The following is a 25,689-nucleotide window of genomic DNA, read 5'->3' as shown; positions in this document are numbered from 1 at the left end:
TTTCAGATTTCCAGCATCCGCAGTATTTGGCTTTTGTATTAGGATCACGTCGTGCTGTCCAGACAACAGGAAATGTGGTTCTACATTAGAATACTTTTGGGCCCTAGGATGTCAGGTGTCGTGTGGTGATCATATAGTGGTTGGTACTTTGCATTGTGGGTGCGGCAATCTCAGTTTGAATCTGAGTCGTCACATTGTGGATAAGCAACGACATGGCAATGGACCTCAGATTTTATTCAGAAACGGAAATTAACTGATGTGTTGCTTCAATCACAAGGTTTATTAACAAAATTTCAAAGGTAATTAAATTACATCAATGTATGAAACCACATCCAACAATCAATAATTCTAACATTATAAACATATATTTTTATATTAAGGGATATAGTATTCTGGAATACTGATTTAACTTTCGCCTGCTACAGTAATAATTTGAGGTAATTTTAATATTCAATTATGCTTTATCACCTGTGCTCTTCACCTGAGAGGGTGATTGATACTGAAATATGGCTTCGAGGTGACGAGCGGCCTCTAGTATTGGCCATTATTCATGTGTGATTGCTGACTATGAGCGTCAGCGAGCTATTTGACCATAGTAGGATCTGAGGGACAGTATTAATTGTTATTTAGAAAGGCACGGATTAATCAAGGGCGGTCAGCGTGGATTTGTTAAGGGAAGGTCGTGTCTGACTAACTTGACTGAATTTTCTGATGAGGTGACAAGGAGGGTTGATGAGAGTAGCAGATTTGATGTAGTCTACATGGATTTAATTGAGGTGTATAAAATGATGAGGGGCCTGGATAGAGTGGATAGGAAGGATCTATTTCCCTTAGCAAAGAGGTCAATAACCAGGTAACATAGATTTAAAGTAATTGGTAGTAGGATTAGAGGGGAGTTGAGGAGAACCTTTTTCACCCAGAGGGTGGCGGGGATCTGGAACTAACTGCCTGAAAGGGTGGTAGAGGCAGAAACCTTCATCACATTTATAAAGTACTTGGATATGCACTTGAAGTGCCGTAAACTGCAAGGCTACAGACCAAGAGCTGGAAAGTGGGATTAGTTTGGATAGCTCTTTTTCGACAGGCGCAGACACGAGGGGTCGAATGGCCTCCTTCTTTGCTGTAAATTTCTATGAAGCTGACTTGCCCTGGCAGAGACCAGTTAAGACAACACAAAATGAGGATCTAATCTGGAACGTTCCTGTTTTGCACGGCTTAGCTATTCACTGGATAAGCTCAATGAGCCAATGGGAGAACAGAATTGTTAGCGATCCTTCAGTTTGTGTTAAGAAGAAAGTGCAGTGATTATAAAACCAAAGCCCAACGCTGTGCCTCCAATTAAAAAGCCGGGTAGTGTGGCCACAAGGCAGAGTATTAAGCACTATAGGATCATGACGTGCTGCCTGGAGAACAGGAAAGTTTCTGGTTCTTCTGCACAGGAACTGGACACAAATAGTAATTAAAACTATTTTGTTGTTGTACTTTAGAATAATTTTGGGAGCTTGCCCACCAGGGCCCATGTAGCACGCCGTGATCGTATAGTGGTTAGTACTCTGCGTTGTGGCCGCAGCAACCTCGGTTCGAATCCGAGTCACGGCATTGTGGAAAAAGCAATGACAAGGCAATGGACCTTAGGTTTTATTCGATGATAGGAGTCTTGCTTTAAGAACAAAATTTCAACCATATTACATAAAAGGATATGAAATATCAATGAGCCAATGGGAGAACAGAATTCTTAATGTTTCAACATGTCGGCTGTCTTTTGTTAAAGATCCTTCAGTTTTTGTTAGGAAGAAGGTACAGTTTATTTGAAAAACAAAAAAAGCCCAATGTTGTCACTCCAATTAAAAAGACCACAAGGCAGAGTATTAAGCACTATAGGATCACTTAGTTCTGACGAAAGGTCATCGACTTGTAACCGTAACTCTGTTTTCCTCTCCACAGATGCTGCCTGACCTGCTGAGTATTTCCAGCATTTTCTGTTTTCATTTCAGATTTCCAGCATCCGCAGTATTTGGCTTTTGTATTAGGATCACGTCGTGCTGTCCAGACAACAGGAAATGTGGTTCTACATTAGAATACTTTTGGGCCCTAGGATGTCAGGTCTCATGTAGCGTGTGGTGATCATATAGTGGTTGGTACTTTGCACTGTGGGTGCGGCAATCTCAGTTTGAATCTGAGTCGTCACATTGTGGATAAGCAACGACATGGCAATGGACCTCAGATTTTATTCAGAAACGGAAATTAACTGATGTGTTGCTTCAATCACAAGGTTTATTAACAAAATTTCAAAGGTAATTAAATTACATCAATGTATGAAACCACATCCAACAATCAATAATTCTAACATTATAAACATATATTTTTATATTAAAGGATATAGTATTCTGGAATACTGATTTAACTTTCGCCTGCTACAGTAATAATTTGAGGTAATTTTAATATTCAATTATGCTTTATCACCTGTGCTCTTCACCTGAGAGGGTGATTGATACTGAAATATGGCTTCGAGGTGACGAGCGGCCTCTAGTATTGGCCATTATTCATGTGTGATTGCTGACTATGAGCGTCAGCGAGCTATTTGACCATAGTAGGATCTGAGGGACAGTATTAATTGTTATTTAGAAAGGCACGGATTAATCAAGGGCGGTCAGCGCGGATTTGTTAAGGGAAGGTCGTGTCTGACTAACTTGACTGAATTTTCTGATGAGGTAACAAGGAGGGTTGATGAGAGTAGCAGATTTGATGTAGTCTACATGGATTTAATTGAGGTGTATAAAATGATGAGGGGCCTGGATAGAGTGGATAGGAAGGATCTATTTCCCTTAGCAAAGAGGTCAATAACCAGGTAACATAGATTTAAAGTAATTGGTAGTAGGATTAGAGGGGCGTTGAGGAGAACCTTTTTCACCCAGAGGGTGGCGGGGATCTGGAACTCACTGCCTGAAAGGGTGGTAGAGGCAGAAACCTTCATCACATTTATAAAGTACTTGGATATGCACTTGAAGTGCCGTAAACTGCAAGGCTACAGACCAAGAGCTGGAAAGTGGGATTAGTTTGGATAGCTCTTTTTCGACAGGCGCAGACACGAGGGGTCGAATGGCCTCCTTCTTTGCTGTAAATTTCTATGAAGCTGACTTGCCCTGGCAGAGACCAGTTAAGACAACACAAAATGAGGATCTAATCTGGAACGTTCCTGTTTTGCACGGCTTAGCTATTCACTGGATAAGCTCAATGAGCCAATGGGAGAACAGAATTGTTAGCGATCCTTCAGTTTGTGTTAAGAAGAAAGTGCAGTGATTATAAAACCAAAGCCCAACGCTGTGCCTCCAATTAAAAAGCCGGGTAGTGTGGCCACAAGGCAGAGTATTAAGCACTATAGGATCATGACGTGCTGCCTGGAGAACAGGAAAGTTTCTGGTTCTTCTGCACAGGAACTGGACACAAATAGTAATTAAAACTATTTTGTTGTTGTACTTTAGAATAATTTTGGGAGCTTGCCCACCAGGACCCATGTAGCACGCCGTGATCGTATAGTGGTTAGTACTCTGCGTTGTGGCCGCAGCAACCTCGGTTCGAATCCGAGTCACGGCATTGTGGAAAAAGCAATGACAAGGCAATGGACCTTAGGTTTTATTCGATGATAGGAGTCTTGCTTTAAGAACAAAATTTCAACCATATTACATAAAAGGATATGAAATATCAATGAGCCAATGGGAGAACAGAATTCTTAATGTTTCAACATGTCGGCTGTCTTTTGTTAAAGATCCTTCAGTTTTTGTTAGGAAGAAGGTACAGTTTATTTGAAAAACAAAAAAAGCCCAATGTTGTCACTCCAATTAAAAAGACCACAAGGCAGAGTATTAAGCACTATAGGATCACTTAGTTCTGACGAAAGGTCATCGACTTGTAACCGTAACTCTGTTTCCCTCTCCACAGATGCTGCCTGACCTGCTGAGTATTTCCAGCATTTTCTGTTTTCATTTCAGATTTCCAGCATCCGCAGTATTTGGCTTTTGTATTAGGATCACGTCGTGCTGTCCAGACAACAGGAAATGTGGTTCTACATTAGAATACTTTTGGGCCCTAGGATGTCAGGTCTCATGTAGCGTGTGGTGATCATATAGTGGTTGGTACTTTGCATTGTGGGTGCGGCAATCTCAGTTTGAATCTGAGTCGTCACATTGTGGATAAGCAACGACATGGCAATGGACCTCAGATTTTATTCAGAAATGGAAATTAACTGATGTGTTGCTTCAATCACAAGGTTTATTAACAAAATTTCAAAGGTAATTAAATTACATCAATGTATGAAACCACATCCAACAATCAATAATTCTAACATTATAAACATATATTTTTATATTAAAGGATATAGTATTCTGGAATACTGATTTAACTTTCGCCTGCTACAGTAATAATTTGAGGTAATTTTAATATTCAATTATGCTTTATCACCTGTGCTCTTCACCTGAGAGGGTGATTGATACTGAAATATGGCTTCGAGGTGACGAGCGGCCTCTAGTATTGGCCATTATTCATGTGTGATTGCTGACTATGAGCGTCAGCGAGCTATTTGACCATAGTAGGATCTGAGGGACAGTATTAATTGTTATTTAGAAAGGCACGGATTAATCAAGGGCGGTCAGCGCGGATTTGTTAAGGGAAGGTCGTGTCTGACTAACTTGACTGAATTTTCTGATGAGGTAACAAGGAGGGTTGATGAGAGTAGCAGATTTGATGTAGTCTACATGGATTTAATTGAGGTGTATAAAATGATGAGGGGCCTGGATAGAGTGGATAGGAAGGATCTATTTCCCTTAGCAAAGAGGTCAATAACCAGGTAACATAGATTTAAAGTAATTGGTAGTAGGATTAGAGGGGAGTTGAGGAGAACCTTTTTCACCCAGAGGGTGGCGGGGATCTGGAACTCACTGCCTGAAAGGGTGGTAGAGGCAGAAACCTTCATCACATTTATAAAGTACTTGGATATGCACTTGAAGTGCCGTAAACTGCAAGGCTACAGACCAAGAGCTGGAAAGTGGGATTAGTTTAGATAGCTCTTTTTCGACAGGCGCAGACACGAGGGGTCGAATGGCCTCCTTCTTTGCTGTAAATTTCTATGAAGCTGACTTGCCCTGGCAGAGACCAGTTAAGACAACACAAAATGAGGATCTAATCTGGAACGTTCCTGTTTTGCACGGCTTAGCTATTCACTGGATAAGCTCAATGAGCCAATGGGAGAACAGAATTGTTAGCGATCCTTCAGTTTGTGTTAAGAAGAAAGTGCAGTGATTATAAAACCAAAGCCCAACGCTGTGCCTCCAATTAAAAAGCCGGGTAGTGTGGCCACAAGGCAGAGTATTAAGCACTATAGGATCATGACGTGCTGCCTGGAGAACAGGAAAGTTTCTGGTTCTTCTGCACAGGAACTGGACACAAATAGTAATTAAAACTATTTTGTTGTTGTACTTTAGAATAATTTTGGGAACTTGCCCACCAGGGCCCATGTAGCACGCCGTGATCGTATAGTGGTTAGTACTCTGCGTTGTGGCCGCAGCAACCTCGGTTCGAATCCAAGTCACGGCATTGTGGAAAAAGCAATGACAAGGCAATGGACCTTAGGTTTTATTCGATGATAGGAGTCTTGCTTTAAGAACAAAATTTCAACCATATTACATAAAAGGATATGAAATATCAATGAGCCAATGGGAGAACAGAATTCTTAATGTTTCAACATGTCGGCTGTCTTTTGTTAAAGATCCTTCAGTTTTTGTTCGGAAGAAGGTACAGTTTATTTGAAAAACAAAAAAAGCCCAATGTTGTCACTCCAATTAAAAAGACCACAAGGCAGAGTATTAAGCACTATAGGATCACTTAGTTCTGACGAAAAGTCATCGACTTGTAACCGTAACTCTGTTTCCCTCTCCACAGATGCTGCCTGACCTGCTGAGTATTTCCAGCATTTTCTGTTTTCATTTCAGATTTCCAGCATCCGCAGTATTTGGCTTTTGTATTAGGATCACGTCGTGCTGTCCAGACAACAGGAAATGTGGTTCTACATTAGAATACTTTTGGGCCCTAGGATGTCAGGTGTCGTGTGGTGATCATATAGTGGTTGGTACTTTGCATTGTGGGTGCGGCAATCTCAGTTTGAATCTGAGTCGTCACATTGTGGATAAGCAACGACATGGCAATGGACCTCAGATTTTATTCAGAAACGGAAATTAACTGATGTGTTGCTTCAATCACAAGGTTTATTAACAAAATTTCAAAGGTAATTAAATTACATCAATGTATGAAACCACATCCAACAATCAATAATTCTAACATTATAAACATATATTTTTATATTAAGGGATATAGTATTCTGGAATACTGATTTAACTTTCGCCTGCTACAGTAATAATTTGAGGTAATTTTAATATTCAATTATGCTTTATCACCTGTGCTCTTCACCTGAGAGGGTGATTGATACTGAAATATGGCTTCGAGGTGACGAGCGGCCTCTAGTATTGGCCATTATTCATGTGTGATTGCTGACTATGAGCGTCAGCGAGCTATTTGACCATAGTAGGATCTGAGGGACAGTATTAATTGTTATTTAGAAAGGCACGGATTAATCAAGGGCGGTCAGCGTGGATTTGTTAAGGGAAGGTCGTGTCTGACTAACTTGACTGAATTTTCTGATGAGGTGACAAGGAGGGTTGATGAGAGTAGCAGATTTGATGTAGTCTACATGGATTTAATTGAGGTGTATAAAATGATGAGGGGCCTGGATAGAGTGGATAGGAAGGATCTATTTCCCTTAGCAAAGAGGTCAATAACCAGGTAACATAGATTTAAAGTAATTGGTAGTAGGATTAGAGGGGAGTTGAGGAGAACCTTTTTCACCCAGAGGGTGGCGGGGATCTGGAACTAACTGCCTGAAAGGGTGGTAGAGGCAGAAACCTTCATCACATTTATAAAGTACTTGGATATGCACTTGAAGTGCCGTAAACTGCAAGGCTACAGACCAAGAGCTGGAAAGTGGGATTAGTTTGGATAGCTCTTTTTCGACAGGCGCAGACACGAGGGGTCGAATGGCCTCCTTCTTTGCTGTAAATTTCTATGAAGCTGACTTGCCCTGGCAGAGACCAGTTAAGACAACACAAAATGAGGATCTAATCTGGAACGTTCCTGTTTTGCACGGCTTAGCTATTCACTGGATAAGCTCAATGAGCCAATGGGAGAACAGAATTGTTAGCGATCCTTCAGTTTGTGTTAAGAAGAAAGTGCAGTGATTATAAAACCAAAGCCCAACGCTGTGCCTCCAATTAAAAAGCCGGGTAGTGTGGCCACAAGGCAGAGTATTAAGCACTATAGGATCATGACGTGCTGCCTGGAGAACAGGAAAGTTTCTGGTTCTTCTGCACAGGAACTGGACACAAATAGTAATTAAAACTATTTTGTTGTTGTACTTTAGAATAATTTTGGGAGCTTGCCCACCAGGGCCCATGTAGCACGCCGTGATCGTATAGTGGTTAGTACTCTGCGTTGTGGCCGCAGCAACCTCGGTTCGAATCCAAGTCACGGCATTGTGGAAAAAGCAATGACAAGGCAATGGACCTTAGGTTTTATTCGATGATAGGAGTCTTGCTTTAAGAACAAAATTTCAACCATATTACATAAAAGGATATGAAATATCAATGAGCCAATGGGAGAACAGAATTCTTAATGTTTCAACATGTCGGCTGTCTTTTGTTAAAGATCCTTCAGTTTTTGTTAGGAAGAAGGTACAGTTTATTTGAAAAACAAAAAAAGCCCAATGTTGTCACTCCAATTAAAAAGACCACAAGGCAGAGTATTAAGCACTATAGGACCACTTAGTTCTGACGAAAGGTCATCGACTTGTAACCGTAACTCTGTTTTCCTCTCCACAGATGCTGCCTGACCTGCTGAGTATTTCCAGCATTTTCTGTTTTCATTTCAGATTTCCAGCATCCGCAGTATTTGGCTTTTGTATTAGGATCACGTCGTGCTGTCCAGACAACAGGAAATGTGGTTCTACATTAGAATACTTTTGGGCCCTAGGATGTCAGGTCTCATGTAGCGTGTGGTGATCATATAGTGGTTGGTACTTTGCACTGTGGGTGCGGCAATCTCAGTTTGAATCTGAGTCGTCACATTGTGGATAAGCAACGACATGGCAATGGACCTCAGATTTTATTCAGAAACGGAAATTAACTGATGTGTTGCTTCAATCACAAGGTTTATTAACAAAATTTCAAAGGTAATTAAATTACATCAATGTATGAAACCACATCCAACAATCAATAATTCTAACATTATAAACATATATTTTTATATTAAAGGATATAGTATTCTGGAATACTGATTTAACTTTCGCCTGCTACAGTAATAATTTGAGGTAATTTTAATATTCAATTATGCTTTATCACCTGTGCTCTTCACCTGAGAGGGTGATTGATACTGAAATATGGCTTCGAGGTGACGAGCGGCCTCTAGTATTGGCCATTATTCATGTGTGATTGCTGACTATGAGCGTCAGCGAGCTATTTGACCATAGTAGGATCTGAGGGACAGTATTAATTGTTATTTAGAAAGGCACGGATTAATCAAGGGCGGTCAGCGCGGATTTGTTAAGGGAAGGTCGTGTCTGACTAACTTGACTGAATTTTCTGATGAGGTAACAAGGAGGGTTGATGAGAGTAGCAGATTTGATGTAGTCTACATGGATTTAATTGAGGTGTATAAAATGATGAGGGGCCTGGATAGAGTGGATAGGAAGGATCTATTTCCCTTAGCAAAGAGGTCAATAACCAGGTAACATAGATTTAAAGTAATTGGTAGTAGGATTAGAGGGGCGTTGAGGAGAACCTTTTTCACCCAGAGGGTGGCGGGGATCTGGAACTCACTGCCTGAAAGGGTGGTAGAGGCAGAAACCTTCATCACATTTATAAAGTACTTGGATATGCACTTGAAGTGCCGTAAACTGCAAGGCTACAGACCAAGAGCTGGAAAGTGGGATTAGTTTGGATAGCTCTTTTTCGACAGGCGCAGACACGAGGGGTCGAATGGCCTCCTTCTTTGCTGTAAATTTCTATGAAGCTGACTTGCCCTGGCAGAGACCAGTTAAGACAACACAAAATGAGGATCTAATCTGGAACGTTCCTGTTTTGCACGGCTTAGCTATTCACTGGATAAGCTCAATGAGCCAATGGGAGAACAGAATTGTTAGCGATCCTTCAGTTTGTGTTAAGAAGAAAGTGCAGTGATTATAAAACCAAAGCCCAACGCTGTGCCTCCAATTAAAAAGCCGGGTAGTGTGGCCACAAGGCAGAGTATTAAGCACTATAGGATCATGACGTGCTGCCTGGAGAACAGGAAAGTTTCTGGTTCTTCTGCACAGGAACTGGACACAAATAGTAATTAAAACTATTTTGTTGTTGTACTTTAGAATAATTTTGGGAGCTTGCCCACCAGGACCCATGTAGCACGCCGTGATCGTATAGTGGTTAGTACTCTGCGTTGTGGCCGCAGCAACCTCGGTTCGAATCCGAGTCACGGCATTGTGGAAAAAGCAATGACAAGGCAATGGACCTTAGGTTTTATTCGATGATAGGAGTCTTGCTTTAAGAACAAAATTTCAACCATATTACATAAAAGGATATGAAATATCAATGAGCCAATGGGAGAACAGAATTCTTAATGTTTCAACATGTCGGCTGTCTTTTGTTAAAGATCCTTCAGTTTTTGTTAGGAAGAAGGTACAGTTTATTTGAAAAACAAAAAAAGCCCAATGTTGTCACTCCAATTAAAAAGACCACAAGGCAGAGTATTAAGCACTATAGGATCACTTAGTTCTGACGAAAGGTCATCGACTTGTAACCGTAACTCTGTTTCCCTCTCCACAGATGCTGCCTGACCTGCTGAGTATTTCCAGCATTTTCTGTTTTCATTTCAGATTTCCAGCATCCGCAGTATTTGGCTTTTGTATTAGGATCACGTCGTGCTGTCCAGACAACAGGAAATGTGGTTCTACATTAGAATACTTTTGGGCCCTAGGATGTCAGGTCTCATGTAGCGTGTGGTGATCATATAGTGGTTGGTACTTTGCATTGTGGGTGCGGCAATCTCAGTTTGAATCTGAGTCGTCACATTGTGGATAAGCAACGACATGGCAATGGACCTCAGATTTTATTCAGAAATGGAAATTAACTGATGTGTTGCTTCAATCACAAGGTTTATTAACAAAATTTCAAAGGTAATTAAATTACATCAATGTATGAAACCACATCCAACAATCAATAATTCTAACATTATAAACATATATTTTTATATTAAAGGATATAGTATTCTGGAATACTGATTTAACTTTCGCCTGCTACAGTAATAATTTGAGGTAATTTTAATATTCAATTATGCTTTATCACCTGTGCTCTTCACCTGAGAGGGTGATTGATACTGAAATATGGCTTCGAGGTGACGAGCGGCCTCTAGTATTGGCCATTATTCATGTGTGATTGCTGACTATGAGCGTCAGCGAGCTATTTGACCATAGTAGGATCTGAGGGACAGTATTAATTGTTATTTAGAAAGGCACGGATTAATCAAGGGCGGTCAGCGCGGATTTGTTAAGGGAAGGTCGTGTCTGACTAACTTGACTGAATTTTCTGATGAGGTAACAAGGAGGGTTGATGAGAGTAGCAGATTTGATGTAGTCTACATGGATTTAATTGAGGTGTATAAAATGATGAGGGGCCTGGATAGAGTGGATAGGAAGGATCTATTTCCCTTAGCAAAGAGGTCAATAACCAGGTAACATAGATTTAAAGTAATTGGTAGTAGGATTAGAGGGGCGTTGAGGAGAACCTTTTTCACCCAGAGGGTGGCGGGGATCTGGAACTCACTGCCTGAAAGGGTGGTAGAGGCAGAAACCTTCATCACATTTATAAAGTACTTGGATATGCACTTGAAGTGCCGTAAACTGCAAGGCTACAGACCAAGAGCTGGAAAGTGGGATTAGTTTGGATAGCTCTTTTTCGACAGGCGCAGACACGAGGGGTCGAATGGCCTCCTTCTTTGCTGTAAATTTCTATGAAGCTGACTTGCCCTGGCAGAGACCAGTTAAGACAACACAAAATGAGGATCTAATCTGGAACGTTCCTGTTTTGCACGGCTTAGCTATTCACTGGATAAGCTCAATGGGAGAACAGAATTGTTAGCGATCCTTCAGTTTGTGTTAAGAAGAAAGTGCAGTGATTATAAAACCAAAGCCCAACGCTGTGCCTCCAATTAAAAAGCCGGGTAGTGTGGCCACAAGGCAGAGTATTAAGCACTATAGGATCATGACGTGCTGCCTGGAGAACAGGAAAGTTTCTGGTTCTTCTGCACAGGAACTGGACACAAATAGTAATTAAAACTATTTTGCTGTTGTACTTTAGAATAATTTTGGGAGCTTGTCCACCAGGGCCCATGTAGCACGCCGTGATCGTATAGTGGTTCGTACTCTGCGTTGTGGCCGCAGCAACCTCGGTTCGAATCCGAGTCACGGCATTGTGGAAAAAGCAATGACAAGGCAATGGAACTTAGGTTTTATTCGATGATAGGAGTCTTGCTTTAAGAACAAAATTTCAACCATATTACATAAAAGGATATGAAATATCAATGAGCCAATGGGAGAACAGAATTCTTAATGTTTCAACATGTCGGCTGTCTTTTGTTAAAGATCCTTCAGTTTTTGTTAGGAAGAAGGTACAGTTTATTTGAAAAACAAAAAAAGCCCAATGTTGTCACTCCAATTAAAAAGACCACAAGGCAGAGTATTAAGCACTATAGGATCACTTAGTTCTGACGAAAAGTCATCGACTTGTAACCGTAACTCTGTTTCCCTCTCCACAGATGCTGCCTGACCTGCTGAGTATTTCCAGCATTTTCTGTTTTCATTTCAGATTTCCAGCATCCGCAGTATTTGGCTTTTGTATTAGGATCACGTCGTGCTGTCCAGACAACAGGAAATGTGGTTCTACATTAGAATACTTTTGGGCCCTAGGATGTCAGGTCTCATGTAGCGTGTGGTGATCATATAGTGGTTGGTACTTTGCATTGTGGGTGCGGCAACCTCAGTTTGAATCTGAGTCGTCACATTGTGGATAAGCAACGACATGGCAATGGACCTCAGATTTTATTCAGAAACGGAAATTAACTGATGTGTTGCTTCAATCACAAGGTTTATTAACAAAATTTCAAAGGTAATTAAATTACATCAATGTATGAAACCACATCCAACAATCAATAATTCTAACATTATAAACATATATTTTTATATTAAGGGATATAGTATTCTGGAATACTGATTTAACTTTCGCCTGCTACAGTAATAATTTGAGGTAATTTTAATATTCAATTATGCTTTATCACCTGTGCTCTTCACCTGAGAGGGTGATTGATACTGAAATATGGCTTCGAGGTGACGAGCGGCCTCTAGTATTGGCCATTATTCATGTGTGATTGCTGACTATGAGCGTCAGCGAGCTATTTGACCATAGTAGGATCTGAGGGACAGTATTAATTGTTATTTAGAAAGACACGGATTAATCAAGGGCGGTCAGCGCGGATTTGTTAAGGGAAGGTCGTGTCTGACTAACTTGACTGAATTTTCTGATGAGGTAACAAGGAGGGTTGATGAGAGTAGCAGATTTGATGTAGTCTACATGGATTTAATTGAGGTGTATAAAATGATGAGGGGCCTGGATAGAGTGGATAGGAAGGATCTATTTCCCTTAGCAAAGAGGTCAATAACCAGGTAACATAGATTTAAAGTAATTGGTAGTAGGATTAGAGGGGCGTTGAGGAGAACCTTTTTCACCCAGAGGGTGGCGGGGATCTGGAACTCACTGCCTGAAAGGGTGGTAGAGGCAGAAACCTTCATCACATTTATAAAGTACTTGGATATGCACTTGAAGTGCCGTAAACTGCAAGGCTACAGACCAAGAGCTGGAAAGTGGGATTAGTTTGGATAGCTCTTTTTCGACAGGCGCAGACACGAGGGGTCGAATGGGCTCCTTCTTTGCTGTAAATTTCTATGAAGCTGACTTGCCCTGGCAGAGACCAGTTAAGACAACACAAAATGAGGATCTAATCTGGAACGTTCCTGTTTTGCACGGCTTAGCTATTCACTGGATAAGCTCAATGGGAGAACAGAATTGTTAGCGATCCTTCAGTTTGTGTTAAGAAGAAAGTGCAGTGATTATAAAACCAAAGCCCAACGCTGTGCCTCCAATTAAAAAGCCGGGTAGTGTGGCCACAAGGCAGAGTATTAAGCACTATAGGATCATGACGTGCTGCCTGGAGAACAGGAAAGTTTCTGGTTCTTCTGCACAGGAACTGGACACAAATAGTAATTAAAACTATTTTGCTGTTGTACTTTAGAATAATTTTGGGAGCTTGTCCACCAGGGCCCATGTAGCACGCCGTGATCGTATAGTGGTTCGTACTCTGCGTTGTGGCCGCAGCAACCTCGGTTCGAATCCGAGTCACGGCATTGTGGAAAAAGCAATGACAAGGCAATGGACCTTAGGTTTTATTCGATGATAGGAGTCTTGCTTTAAGAACAAAATTTCAACCATATTACATAAAAGGATATGAAATATCAATGAGCCAATGGGAGAACAGAATTCTTAATGTTTCAACATGTCGGCTGTCTTTTGTTAAAGATCCTTCAGTTTTTGTTAGGAAGAAGGTACAGTTTATTTGAAAAACAAAAAAAGCCCAATGTTGTCACTCCAATTAAAAAGACCACAAGGCAGAGTATTAAGCACTATAGGATCACTTAGTTCTGACGAAAAGTCATCGACTTGTAACCGTAACTCTGTTTCCCTCTCCACAGATGCTGCCTGACCTGCTGAGTATTTCCAGCATTTTCTGTTTTCATTTCAGATTTCCAGCATCCGCAGTATTTGGCTTTTGTATTAGGATCACGTCGTGCTGTCCAGACAACAGGAAATGTGGTTCTACATTAGAATACTTTAGGGCCCTAGGATGTCAGGTCTCGTGTGGTGATCATATAGTGGTTGGTACTTTGCATTGTGGGTGCGGCAACCTCAGTTTGAATCTGAGTCGTCACATTGTGGATAAGCAACGACATGGCAATGGACCTCAGATTTTATTCAGAAACGGAAATTAACTGATGTGTTGCTTCAATCACAAGGTTTATTAACAAAATTTCAAAGGTAATTAAATTACATCAATGTATGAAACCACATTCAACAATCAATAATTCTAACATTATAAACATATATTTTTATATTAAGGGATATAGTATTCTGGAATACTGATTTAACTTTCGCCTGCTACAGTAATAATTTGAAGTAATTTTAATATTCAATTATGCTTTATCACCTGTGCTCTTCACCTGAGAGGGTGATTGATACTGAAATATGGCTTCGAGGTGACGAGCGGCCTCTAGTATTGGCCATTATTCATGTGTGATTGCTGACTATGAGCGTCAGCGAGCTATTTGACCATAGTAGGATCTGAGGGACAGTATTAATTGTTATTTAGAAAGGCACGGATTAATCAAGGGCGGTCAGCGTGGATTTGTTAAGGGAAGGTCGTGCCTGACTAACTTGACTGAATTTTCTGATGAGGTAACAAGGAGGGTTGATGAGAGTAGCAGATTTGATGTAGTCTACATGGATTTAATTGAGGTGTATAAAATGATGAGGGGCCTGGATAGAGTGGATAGGAAGGATCTATTTCCCTCAGCAAAGAGGTCAATAACCAGGTAACATAGATTTAAAGTAATTGGTAGTAGGATTAGAGGGGCGTTGAGGAGAACCTTTTTCACCCAGAGGGTGGCGGGGATCTGGAACTCACTGCCTGAAAGGGTGGTAGAGGCAGAAACCTTCATCACATTTATAAAGTACTTGGATATGCACTTGAAGTGCCGTAAACTGCAAGGCTGCAGACCAAGAGCTGGAAAGTGGGATTAGTTTGGATAGCTCTTTTTCGACAGGCGCAGACACGAGGGGTCGAATGGCCTCCTTCTTTGCTGTAAATTTCTATGAAGCTGACTTGCCCTGGCAGAGACCAGTTAAGACAACACAAAATGAGGATCTAATCTGGAACGTTCCTGTTTTGCACGGCTTAGCTATTCACTGGATAAGCTCAATGAGCCAATGGGAGAACAGAATTGTTAGCGATCCTTCAGTTTGTGTTAAGAAGAAAGTGCAGTGATTATAAAACCAAAGCCCAACGCTGTGCCTCCAATTAAAAAGCCGGGTAGTGTGGCCACAAGGAAGAGTATTAAGCACTATAGGATCATGACGTGCTGCCTGGAGAACAGGAAAGTTTCTGGTTCTTCTGCACAGGAACTGGACACAAATAGTAATTAAAACTATTTTGTTGTTGTACTTTAGAATAATTTTGGGAGCTTGCCCACCAGGGCCCATGTAGCACGCCGTGATCGTATAGTGGTTAGTACTCTGCGTTGTGGCCGCAGCAACCTCGGTTCGAATCCGAGTCACGGCATTGTGGAAAAAGCAATGACAAGGCAATGGACCTTAGGTTTTATTCGATGATAGGAGTCTTGCTTTAAGAACAAAATTTCAACCATATTACATAAAAGGATATGAAATATCAATGAGCCAATGGGAGAACAGAATTCTTAATGTTTCAACATGTCGGCTGTCTTTTGTTAAAGATCCTTCAGTTTTTGTTAGGAAGAAGGTACAGTTTATTTGAAAAACAAAAAAAGCCCAATGTTGTCACTCCAATTAAAAAGACCACAAGGCAGAGTATTAAGCACTATAGGATCACTTAGTTCTGACGAAAGGTCATCGACTTGTAACCGTAACTCTGTTTCCCTCTCCACAGATGCTGCCTGACCTGCTGAGTATTTCCAGCATTTTCTGTTTTCATTTCAGATTTCCAGCATCCGCAGTATTTGGCTTTTGTATTAGGATCACGTCGTGCTGTCCAGACAACAGGAAATGTGGTTCTACATTAGAATACTTTTGGGCCCTAGGATGTCAGGTCTCATGTAGCGTGTGGTGATCATATAGTGGTTGGTACTTTGCATTGTGGGTGCGGCAACCTCAGTTTGAATCTGAGTCGTCACATTGTGGATAAGCAACGACATGGCAATGGACCTCAGATTTTATTCAGAAACGGAAATTAACTGATGTGTTGCTTCAATCACAAGGTTTATTAACAAAATTTCAAAGGTAATTAAATTACATCAATGTATGAAACCACATTCAACAATCAATAATTCTAACATTATAAACATATATTTTTATATTAAGGGATATAGTATTCTGGAATACTGATTTAACTTTCGCCTGCTACAGTAATAATTTGAAGTAATTTTAATATTCAATTATGCTTTATCACCTGTGCTCTTCACCTGAGAGGGTGATTGATACTGAAATATGGCTTCGAGGTGACGAGCGGCCTCTAGTATTGGCCATTATTCATGTGTGATTGCTGACTATGAGCGTCAGCGAGCTATTTGACCATAGTAGGATCTGAGGGACAGTATTAATTGTTATTTAGAAAGGCACGGATTAATCAAGGGCGGTCAGCGTGGATTTGTTAAGGGAAGGTCGTGTCTGACTAACTTGACTGAATTTTCTGATGAGGTAACAAGGAGGGTTGATGAGAGTAGCAGATTTGATGTAGTCTACATGGATTTAATTGAGGTGTATAAAATGATGAGGGGCCTGGATAGAGTGGATAGGAAGGATCTATTTCCCTTAGCAAAGAGGTCAATAACCAGGTAACATAGATTTAAAGTAATTGGTAGTAGGATTAGAGGGGCGTTGAGGAGAACCTTTTTCACCCAGAGGGTGGCGGGGATCTGGAACTCACTGCCTGAAAGGGTGGTAGAGGCAGAAACCTTCATCACATTTATAAAGTACTTGGATATGCACTTGAAGTGCCGTAAACTGCAAGGCTGCAGACCAAGAGCTGGAAAGTGGGATTAGTTTGGATAGCTCTTTTTCGACAGGCGCAGACACGAGGGGTCGAATGGCCTCCTTCTTTGCTGTAAATTTCTATGAAGCTGACTTGCCCTGGCAGAGACCAGTTAAGACAACACAAAATGAGGATCTAATCTGGAACGTTCCTGTTTTGCACGGCTTAGCTATTCACTGGATAAGCTCAATGAGCCAATGGGAGAACAGAATTGTTAGCGATCCTTCAGTTTGTGTTAAGAAGAAAGTGCAGTGATTATAAAACCAAAGCCCAACGCTGTGCCTCCAATTAAAAAGCCGGGTAGTGTGGCCACAAGGCAGAGTATTAAGCACTATAGGATCATGACGTGCTGCCTGGAGAACAGGAAAGTTTCTGGTTCTTCTGCACAGGAACTGGACACAAATAGTAATTAAAACTATTTTGTTGTTGTACTTTAGAATAATTTTGGGAGCTTGCCCACCAGGGCCCATGTAGCACGCCGTGATCGTATAGTGGTTGGTACTCTGCGTTGTGGCTGCAGCAACCTCGGTTCGAATCCGAGTCACGGCATTGTGGAAAAAGCAATGACAAGGCAATGGACCTTAGGTTTTATTCGATGATAGGAGTCTTGCTTTAAGAACAAAATTTCAACCATATTACATAAAAGGATATGAAATATCAATGAGCCAATGGGAGAACAGAATTCTTAATGTTTCAACATGTCGGCTGTCTTTTGTTAAAGATTCTTCAGTTTTTGTTAGGAAGAAGGTACAGTTTATTTGAAAAACAAAAAAAGCCCAATGTTGTCACTCCAATTAAAAAGACCACAAGGCAGAGTATTAAGCACTATAGGATCACTTAGTTCTGACGAAAGGTCATCGACTTGTAACCGTAACTCTGTTTCCCTCTCCACAGATGCTGCCTGACCTGCTGAGTATTTCCAGCATTTTCTGTTTTCATTTCAGATTTCCAGCATCCGCAGTATTTGGCTTTTGTATTAGGATCACGTCGTGCTGTCCAGACAACAGGAAATGTGGTTCTACATTAGAATACTTTTGGGCCCTAGGATGTCAGGTCTCGTGTGGTGATCATATAGTGGTTGGTACTTTGCATTGTGGGTGCGGCAACCTCAGTTTGAATCTGAGTCGTCACATTGTGGATAAGCAACGACATGGCAATGGACCTCAGATTTTATTCAGAAACGGAAATTAACTGATGTGTTGCTTCAATCACAAGGTTTATTAACAAAATTTCAAAGGTAATTAAATTACATCAATGTATGAAACCACATTCAACAATCAATAATTCTAACATTATAAACATATATTTTTATATTAAGGGATATAGTATTCTGGAATACTGATTTAACTTTCGCCTGCTACAGTAATAATTTGAGGTAATTTTAATATTCAATTATGCTTTATCACCTGTGCTCTTCACCTGAGAGGGTGATTGATACTGAAATATGGCTTCGAGGTGACGAGCGGCCTCTAGTATTGGCCATTATTCATGTGTGATTGCTGACTATGAGCGTCAGCGAGCTATTTGACCATAGTAGGATCTGAGGGACAGTATTAATTGTTATTTAGAAAGGCACGGATTAATCAAGGGCGGTCAGCGTGGATTTATTAAGGGAAGGTCGTGTCTGACTAACTTGACTGAATTTTCTGATGAGGTGACAAGGAGGGTTGATGAGAGTAGCAGATTTGATGTAGTCTACATGGATTTAATTGAGGTGTATAAAATGATGAGGGGCCTGGATAGAGTGGATAGGAAGGATCTATTTCCCTTAGCAAAGAGGTCAATAACCAGGTAACATAGATTTAAAGTAATTGGTAGTAGGATTAGAGGGGAGTTGAGGAGAACCTTTTTCACCCAGAGGGTGGCGGGGATCTGGAACTAACTGCCTGAAAGGGTGGTAGAGGCAGAAACCTTCATCACATTTATAAAGTACTTGGATATGCACTTGAAGTGCCGTAAACTGCAAGGCTACAGACCAAGAGCTGGAAAGTGGGATTAGTTTGGATAGCTCTTTTTCGACAGGCGCAGACACGAGGGGTCGAATGGCCTCCTTCTTTGCTGTAAATTTCTATGAAGCTGACTTGCCCTGGCAGAGACCAGTTAAGACAACACAAAATGAGGATCTAATCTGGAACGTTCCTGTTTTGCACGGCTTAGCTATTCACTGGATAAGCTCAATGAGCCAATGGGAGAACAGAATTGTTAGCGATCCTTCAGTTTGTGTTAAGAAGAAAGTGCAGTGATTATAAAACCAAAGCCCAACGCTGTGCCTCCAATTAAAAAGCCGGGTAGTGTGGCCACAAGGCAGAGTATTAAGCACTATAGGATCATGACGTGCTGCCTGGAGAACAGGAAAGTTTCTGGTTCTTCTGCACAGGAACTGGACACAAATAGTAATTAAAACTATTTTGCTGTTGTACTTTAGAATAATTTTGGGAGCTTGCCCACCAGGGCCCATGTAGCACGCCGTGATCGTATAGTGGTTAGTACTCTGCGTTGTGGCCGCAGCAACCTCGGTTCGAATCCGAGTCACGGCATTGTGGAAAAAGCAATGACAAGGCAATGGACCTTAGGTTTTATTCGATGATAGGAGTCTTGCTTTAAGAACAAAATTTCAACCATATTACATAAAAGGATATGAAATATCAATGAGCCAATGGGAGAACAGAATTCTTAATGTTTCAACATGTCGGCTGTCTTTTGTTAAAGATCCTTCAGTTTTTGTTAGGAAGAAGGTACAGTTTATTTGAAAAACAAAAAAAGCCCAATGTTGTCACTCCAATTAAAAAGACCACAAGGCAGAGTATTAAGCACTATAGGATCACTTAGTTCTGACGAAAAGTCATCGACTTGTAACCGTAACTCTGTTTCCCTCTCCACAGATGCTGCCTGACCTGCTGAGTATTTCCAGCATTTTCTGTTTTCATTTCAGATTTCCAGCATCCGCAGTATTTGGCTTTTGTATTAGGATCACGTCGTGCTGTCCAGACAACAGGAAATGTGGTTCTACATTAGAATACTTTTGGGCCCTAGGATGTCAGGTCTCGTGTGGTGATCATATAGTGGTTGGTACTTTGCATTGTGGGTGCGGCAACCTCAGTTTGAATCTGAGTCGTCACATTGTGGATAAGCAACGACATGGCAATGGACCTCAGATTTTATTCAGAAACGGAAATTAACTGATGTGTTGCTTCAATCACAAGGTTTATTAACAAAATTTCAAAGGTAATTAAATTACATCAATGTATGAAACCACATTCAACAATCAATAATTCTAACATTATAAACATATATTTTTATATTAAGGGATATAGTATTCTGGAATACTGATTTAACTTTCGCCTGCTACAGTAATAATTTGAGGTAATTTTAATATTCAATTATGCTTTATCACCTGTCCTCTTCACCTGAGAGGGTGATTGATACTGAAATATGGCTTCGAGGTGACGAGCGGCCTCTAGTATTGGCCATTATTCATGTGTGATTGCTGACTATGAGCGTCAGCGAGCTATTTGACCATAGTAGGATCTGAGGGACAGTATTAATTGTTATTTAGAAAGGCACGGATTAATCAAGGGCGGTCAGCGTGGATTTGTTAAGGGAAGGTCGTGTCTGACTAACTTGACTGAATTTTCTGATGAGGTGACAAGGAGGGTTGATGAGAGTAGCAGATTTGATGTAGTCTACATGGATTTAATTGAGGTGTATAAAATGATGAGGGGCCTGGATAGAGTGGATAGGAAGGATCTATTTCCCTTAGCAAAGAGGTCAATAACCAGGTAACATAGATTTAAAGTAATTGGTAGTAGGATTAGAGGGGAGTTGAGGAGAACCTTTTTCACTCAGAGGGTGGCGGGGATCTGGAACTAACTGCCTGAAAGGGTGGTAGAGGCAGAAACCTTCATCACATTTATAAAGTACTTGGATATGCACTTGAAGTGCCGTAAACTGCAAGGCTACAGACCAAGAGCTGGAAAGTGGGATTAGTTTGGATAGCTCTTTTTCGACAGGCGCAGACACGAGGGGTCGAATGGCCTCCTTCTTTGCTGTAAATTTCTATGAAGCTGACTTGCCCTGGCAGAGACCAGTTAAGACAACACAAAATGAGGATCTAATCTGGAACGTTCCTGTTTTGCACGGCTTAGCTATTCACTGGATAAGCTCAATGAGCCAATGGGAGAACAGAATTGTTAGCGATCCTTCAGTTTGTGTTAAGAAGAAAGTGCAGTGATTATAAAACCAAAGCCCAATGCTGTGCCTCCAATTAAAAAGCCGGGTAGTGTGGCCACAAGGAAGAGTATTAAGCACTATAGGATCATGACGTGCTGCCTGGAGAACAGGAAAGTTTCTGGTTCTTCTGCACAGGAACTGGACACAAATAGTAATTAAAACTATTTTGTTGTTGTACTTTAGAATAATTTTGGGAGCTTGCCCACCAGGGCCCATGTAGCACGCCGTGATCGTATAGTGGTTAGTACTCTGCGTTGTGGCCGCAGCAACCTCAGTTCGAATCCGAGTCACGGCATTGTGGAAAAAGCAATGACAAGGCAATGGACCTTAGGTTTTATTCGATGATAGGAGTCTTGCTTTAAGAACAAAATTTCAACCATATTACATAAAAGGATATGCAATATCAATGAGCCAATGGGAGAACAGAATTCTTAATGTTTCAACATGTCGGCTGTCTTTTGTTAAAGATCCTTCAGTTTTTGTTAGGAAGAAGGTACAGTTTATTTGAAAAACAAAAAAAGCCCAATGTTGTCACTCCAATTAAAAAGACCACAAGGCAGAGTATTAAGCACTATAGGATCACTTAGTTCTGACGAAAGGTCATCGACTTGTAACCGTAACTCTGTTTCCCTCTCCACAGATGCTGCCTGACCTGCTGAGTATTTCCAGCATTTTCTGTTTTCATTTCAGATTTCCAGCATCCGCAGTATTTGGCTTTTGTATTAGGATCACGTCGTGCTGTCCAGACAACAGGAAATGTGGTTCTACATTAGAATACTTTTGGGCCCTAGGATGTCAGGTCTCATGTAGCGTGTGGTGATCATATAGTGGTTGGTACTTTGCATTGTGGGTGCGGCAACCTCAGTTTGAATCTGAGTCGTCACATTGTGGATAAGCAACGACATGGCAATGGACCTCAGATTTTATTCAGAAACGGAAATTAACTGATGTGTTGCTTCAATCACAAGGTTTATTAACAAAATTTCAAAGGTAATTAAATTACATCAATGTATGAAACCACATTCAACAATCAATAATTCTAACATTATAAACATATATTTTTATATTAAGGGATATAGTATTCTGGAATACTGATTTAACTTTCGCCTGCTACAGTAATAATTTGAAGTAATTTTAATATTCAATTATGCTTTATCACCTGTGCTCTTCACCTGAGAGGGTGATTGATACTGAAATATGGCTTCGAGGTGACGAGCGGCCTCTAGTATTGGCCATTATTCATGTGTGATTGCTGACTATGAGCGTCAGCGAGCTATTTGACCATAGTAGGATCTGAGGGACAGTATTAATTGTTATTTAGAAAGGCACGGATTAATCAAGGGCGGTCAGCGTGGATTTATTAAGGGAAGGTCGTGTCTGACTAACTTGACTGAATTTTCTGATGAGGTGACAAGGAGGGTTGATGAGAGTAGCAGATTTGATGTAGTCTACATGGATTTAATTGAGGTGTATAAAATGATGAGGGGCCTGGATAGAGTGGATAGGAAGGATCTATTTCCCTTAGCAAAGAGGTCAATAACCAGGTAACATAGATTTAAAGTAATTGGTAGTAGGATTAGAGGGGAGTTGAGGAGAACCTTTTTCACCCAGAGGGTGGCGGGGATCTGGAACTAACTGCCTGAAAGGGTGGTAGAGGCAGAAACCTTCATCACATTTATAAAGTACTTGGATATGCACTTGAAGTGCCGTAAACTGCAAGGCTACAGACCAAGAGCTGGAAAGTGGGATTAGTTTGGATAGCTCTTTTTCGACAGGCGCAGACACGAGGGGTCGAATGGCCTCCTTCTTTGCTGTAAATTTCTATGAAGCTGACTTGCCCTGGCAGAGACCAGTTAAGACAACACAAAATGAGGATCTAATCTGGAACGTTCCTGTTTTGCACGGCTTAGCTATTCACTGGATAAGCTCAATGAGCCAATGGGAGAACAGAATTGTTAGCGATCCTTCAGTTTGTGTTAAGAAGAAAGTGCAGTGATTATAAAACCAAAGCCCAACGCTGTGCCTCCAATTAAAAAGCCGGGTAGTGTGGCCACAAGGCAGAGTATTAAGCACTATAGGATCATGACGTGCTGCCTGGAGAACAGGAAAGTTTCTGGTTCTTCTGCACAGGAACTGGACACAAATAGTAATTAAAACTATTTTGCTGTTGTACTTTAGAATAATTTTGGGAGCTTGCCCACCAGGGCCCATGTAGCACGCCGTGATCGTATAGTGGTTAGTACTCTGCGTTGTGGCCGCAGCAACCTCGGTTCGAATCCGAGTCACGGCATTGTGGAAAAAGCAATGACAAGGCAATGGACCTTAGGTTTTATTCGATGATAGGAGTCTTGCTTTAAGAACAAAATTTCAACCATATTACATAAAAGGATATGAAATATCAATGAGCCAATGGGAGAACAGAATTCTTAATGTTTCAACATGTCGGCTGTCTTTTGTTAAAGATCCTTCAGTTTTTGTTAGGAAGAAGGTACAGTTTATTTGAAAAACAAAAAAAGCCCAATGTTGTCACTCCAATTAAAAAGACCACAAGGCAGAGTATTAAGCACTATAGGATCACTTAGTTCTGACGAAAAGTCATCGACTTGTAACCGTAACTCTGTTTCCCTCTCCACAGATGCTGCCTGACCTGCTGAGTATTTCCAGCATTTTCTGTTTTCATTTCAGATTTCCAGCATCCGCAGTATTTGGCTTTTGTATTAGGATCACGTCGTGCTGTCCAGACAACAGGAAATGTGGTTCTACATTAGAATACTTTTGGGCCCTAGGATGTCAGGTCTCGTGTGGTGATCATATAGTGGTTGGTACTTTGCATTGTGGGTGCGGCAACCTCAGTTTGAATCTGAGTCGTCACATTGTGGATAAGCAACGACATGGCAATGGACCTCAGATTTTATTCAGAAACGGAAATTAACTGATGTGTTGCTTCAATCACAAGGTTTATTAACAAAATTTCAAAGGTAATTAAATTACATCAATGTATGAAACCACATTCAACAATCAATAATTCTAACATTATAAACATATATTTTTATATTAAGGGATATAGTATTCTGGAATACTGATTTAACTTTCGCCTGCTACAGTAATAATTTGAGGTAATTTTAATATTCAATTATGCTTTATCACCTGTCCTCTTCACCTGAGAGGGTGATTGATACTGAAATATGGCTTCGAGGTGACGAGCGGCCTCTAGTATTGGCCATTATTCATGTGTGATTGCTGACTATGAGCGTCAGCGAGCTATTTGACCATAGTAGGATCTGAGGGACAGTATTAATTGTTATTTAGAAAGGCACGGATTAATCAAGGGCGGTCAGCGTGGATTTGTTAAGGGAAGGTCGTGTCTGACTAACTTGACTGAATTTTCTGATGAGGTGACAAGGAGGGTTGATGAGAGTAGCAGATTTGATGTAGTCTACATGGATTTAATTGAGGTGTATAAAATGATGAGGGGCCTGGATAGAGTGGATAGGAAGGATCTATTTCCCTTAGCAAAGAGGTCAATAACCAGGTAACATAGATTTAAAGTAATTGGTAGTAGGATTAGAGGGGAGTTGAGGAGAACCTTTTTCACTCAGAGGGTGGCGGGGATCTGGAACTAACTGCCTGAAAGGGTGGTAGAGGCAGAAACCTTCATCACATTTATAAAGTACTTGGATATGCACTTGAAGTGCCGTAAACTGCAAGGCTACAGACCAAGAGCTGGAAAGTGGGATTAGTTTGGATAGCTCTTTTTCGACAGGCGCAGACACGAGGGGTCGAATGGCCTCCTTCTTTGCTGTAAATTTCTATGAAGCTGACTTGCCCTGGCAGAGACCAGTTAAGACAACACAAAATGAGGATCTAATCTGGAACGTTCCTGTTTTGCACGGCTTAGCTATTCACTGGATAAGCTCAATGAGCCAATGGGAGAACAGAATTGTTAGCGATCCTTCAGTTTGTGTTAAGAAGAAAGTGCAGTGATTATAAAACCAAAGCCCAACGCTGTGCCTCCAATTAAAAAGCCGGGTAGTGTGGCCACAAGGCAGAGTATTAAGCACTATAGGATCATGACGTGCTGCCTGGAGAACAGGAAAGTTTCTGGTTCTTCTGCACAGGAACTGGACACAAATAGTAATTAAAACTATTTTGCTGTTGTACTTTAGAATAATTTTGGGAGCTTGCCCACCAGGGCCCATGTAGCACGCCGTGATCGTATAGTGGTTAGTACTCTGCGTTGTGGCCGCAGCAACCTCGGTTCGAATCCGAGTCACGGCATTGTGGAAAAAGCAATGACAAGGCAATGGACCTTAGGTTTTATTCGATGATAGGAGTCTTGCTTTAAGAACAAAATTTCAACCATATTACATAAAAGGATATGAAATATCAATGAGCCAATGGGAGAACAGAATTCTTAATGTTTCAACATGTCGGCTGTCTTTTGTTAAAGATCCTTCAGTTTTTGTTAGGAAGAAGGTA

At 41.0% G+C, this 25,689-nt stretch overlaps 7 non-coding genes across 7 annotated transcripts; all 7 read left to right on the top strand.

Annotated features, from left to right (window-relative positions):
- The first annotated feature begins 1,527 nt into the window (after nucleotides 1-1,527).
- trnah-gug (transfer RNA histidin (anticodon GUG)) lies at nucleotides 1,528-1,599 on the top strand. Its single transcript has one exon. It is a non-coding gene; the product is annotated as a tRNA-His (tRNA).
- Nucleotides 1,600-3,522: 1,923 nt separating this feature from the next.
- trnah-gug (transfer RNA histidin (anticodon GUG)) lies at nucleotides 3,523-3,594 on the top strand. Its single transcript has one exon. It is a non-coding gene; the product is annotated as a tRNA-His (tRNA).
- Nucleotides 3,595-9,500: 5,906 nt separating this feature from the next.
- trnah-gug (transfer RNA histidin (anticodon GUG)) lies at nucleotides 9,501-9,572 on the top strand. The gene has a single exon. It is a non-coding gene; the product is annotated as a tRNA-His (tRNA).
- A 5,890-nt stretch (nucleotides 9,573-15,462) lies between these two features.
- On the top strand, nucleotides 15,463-15,534 carry trnah-gug (transfer RNA histidin (anticodon GUG)). The gene has a single exon. It is a non-coding gene; the product is annotated as a tRNA-His (tRNA).
- A 3,911-nt stretch (nucleotides 15,535-19,445) lies between these two features.
- Nucleotides 19,446-19,517, top strand: trnah-gug (transfer RNA histidin (anticodon GUG)). Its single transcript has one exon. It is a non-coding gene; the product is annotated as a tRNA-His (tRNA).
- Nucleotides 19,518-23,428: 3,911 nt separating this feature from the next.
- On the top strand, nucleotides 23,429-23,500 carry trnah-gug (transfer RNA histidin (anticodon GUG)). Its single transcript has one exon. It is a non-coding gene; the product is annotated as a tRNA-His (tRNA).
- A 1,916-nt stretch (nucleotides 23,501-25,416) lies between these two features.
- Nucleotides 25,417-25,488, top strand: trnah-gug (transfer RNA histidin (anticodon GUG)). The gene has a single exon. It is a non-coding gene; the product is annotated as a tRNA-His (tRNA).
- The last annotated feature ends 201 nt before the right edge of the window (nucleotides 25,489-25,689 follow it).

This window comes from Somniosus microcephalus, chromosome 22, assembly GCF_052327205.1.
Source record: "Somniosus microcephalus isolate GS21.2 chromosome 22, FLI_Smic_1.0, whole genome shotgun sequence".
Taxonomy (NCBI): domain Eukaryota; kingdom Metazoa; phylum Chordata; class Chondrichthyes; order Squaliformes; family Somniosidae; genus Somniosus; species Somniosus microcephalus.
The sequence above is the reverse complement of the archived record's forward strand: the minus strand, read 5'-3'. Positions and strand labels throughout refer to the sequence as shown.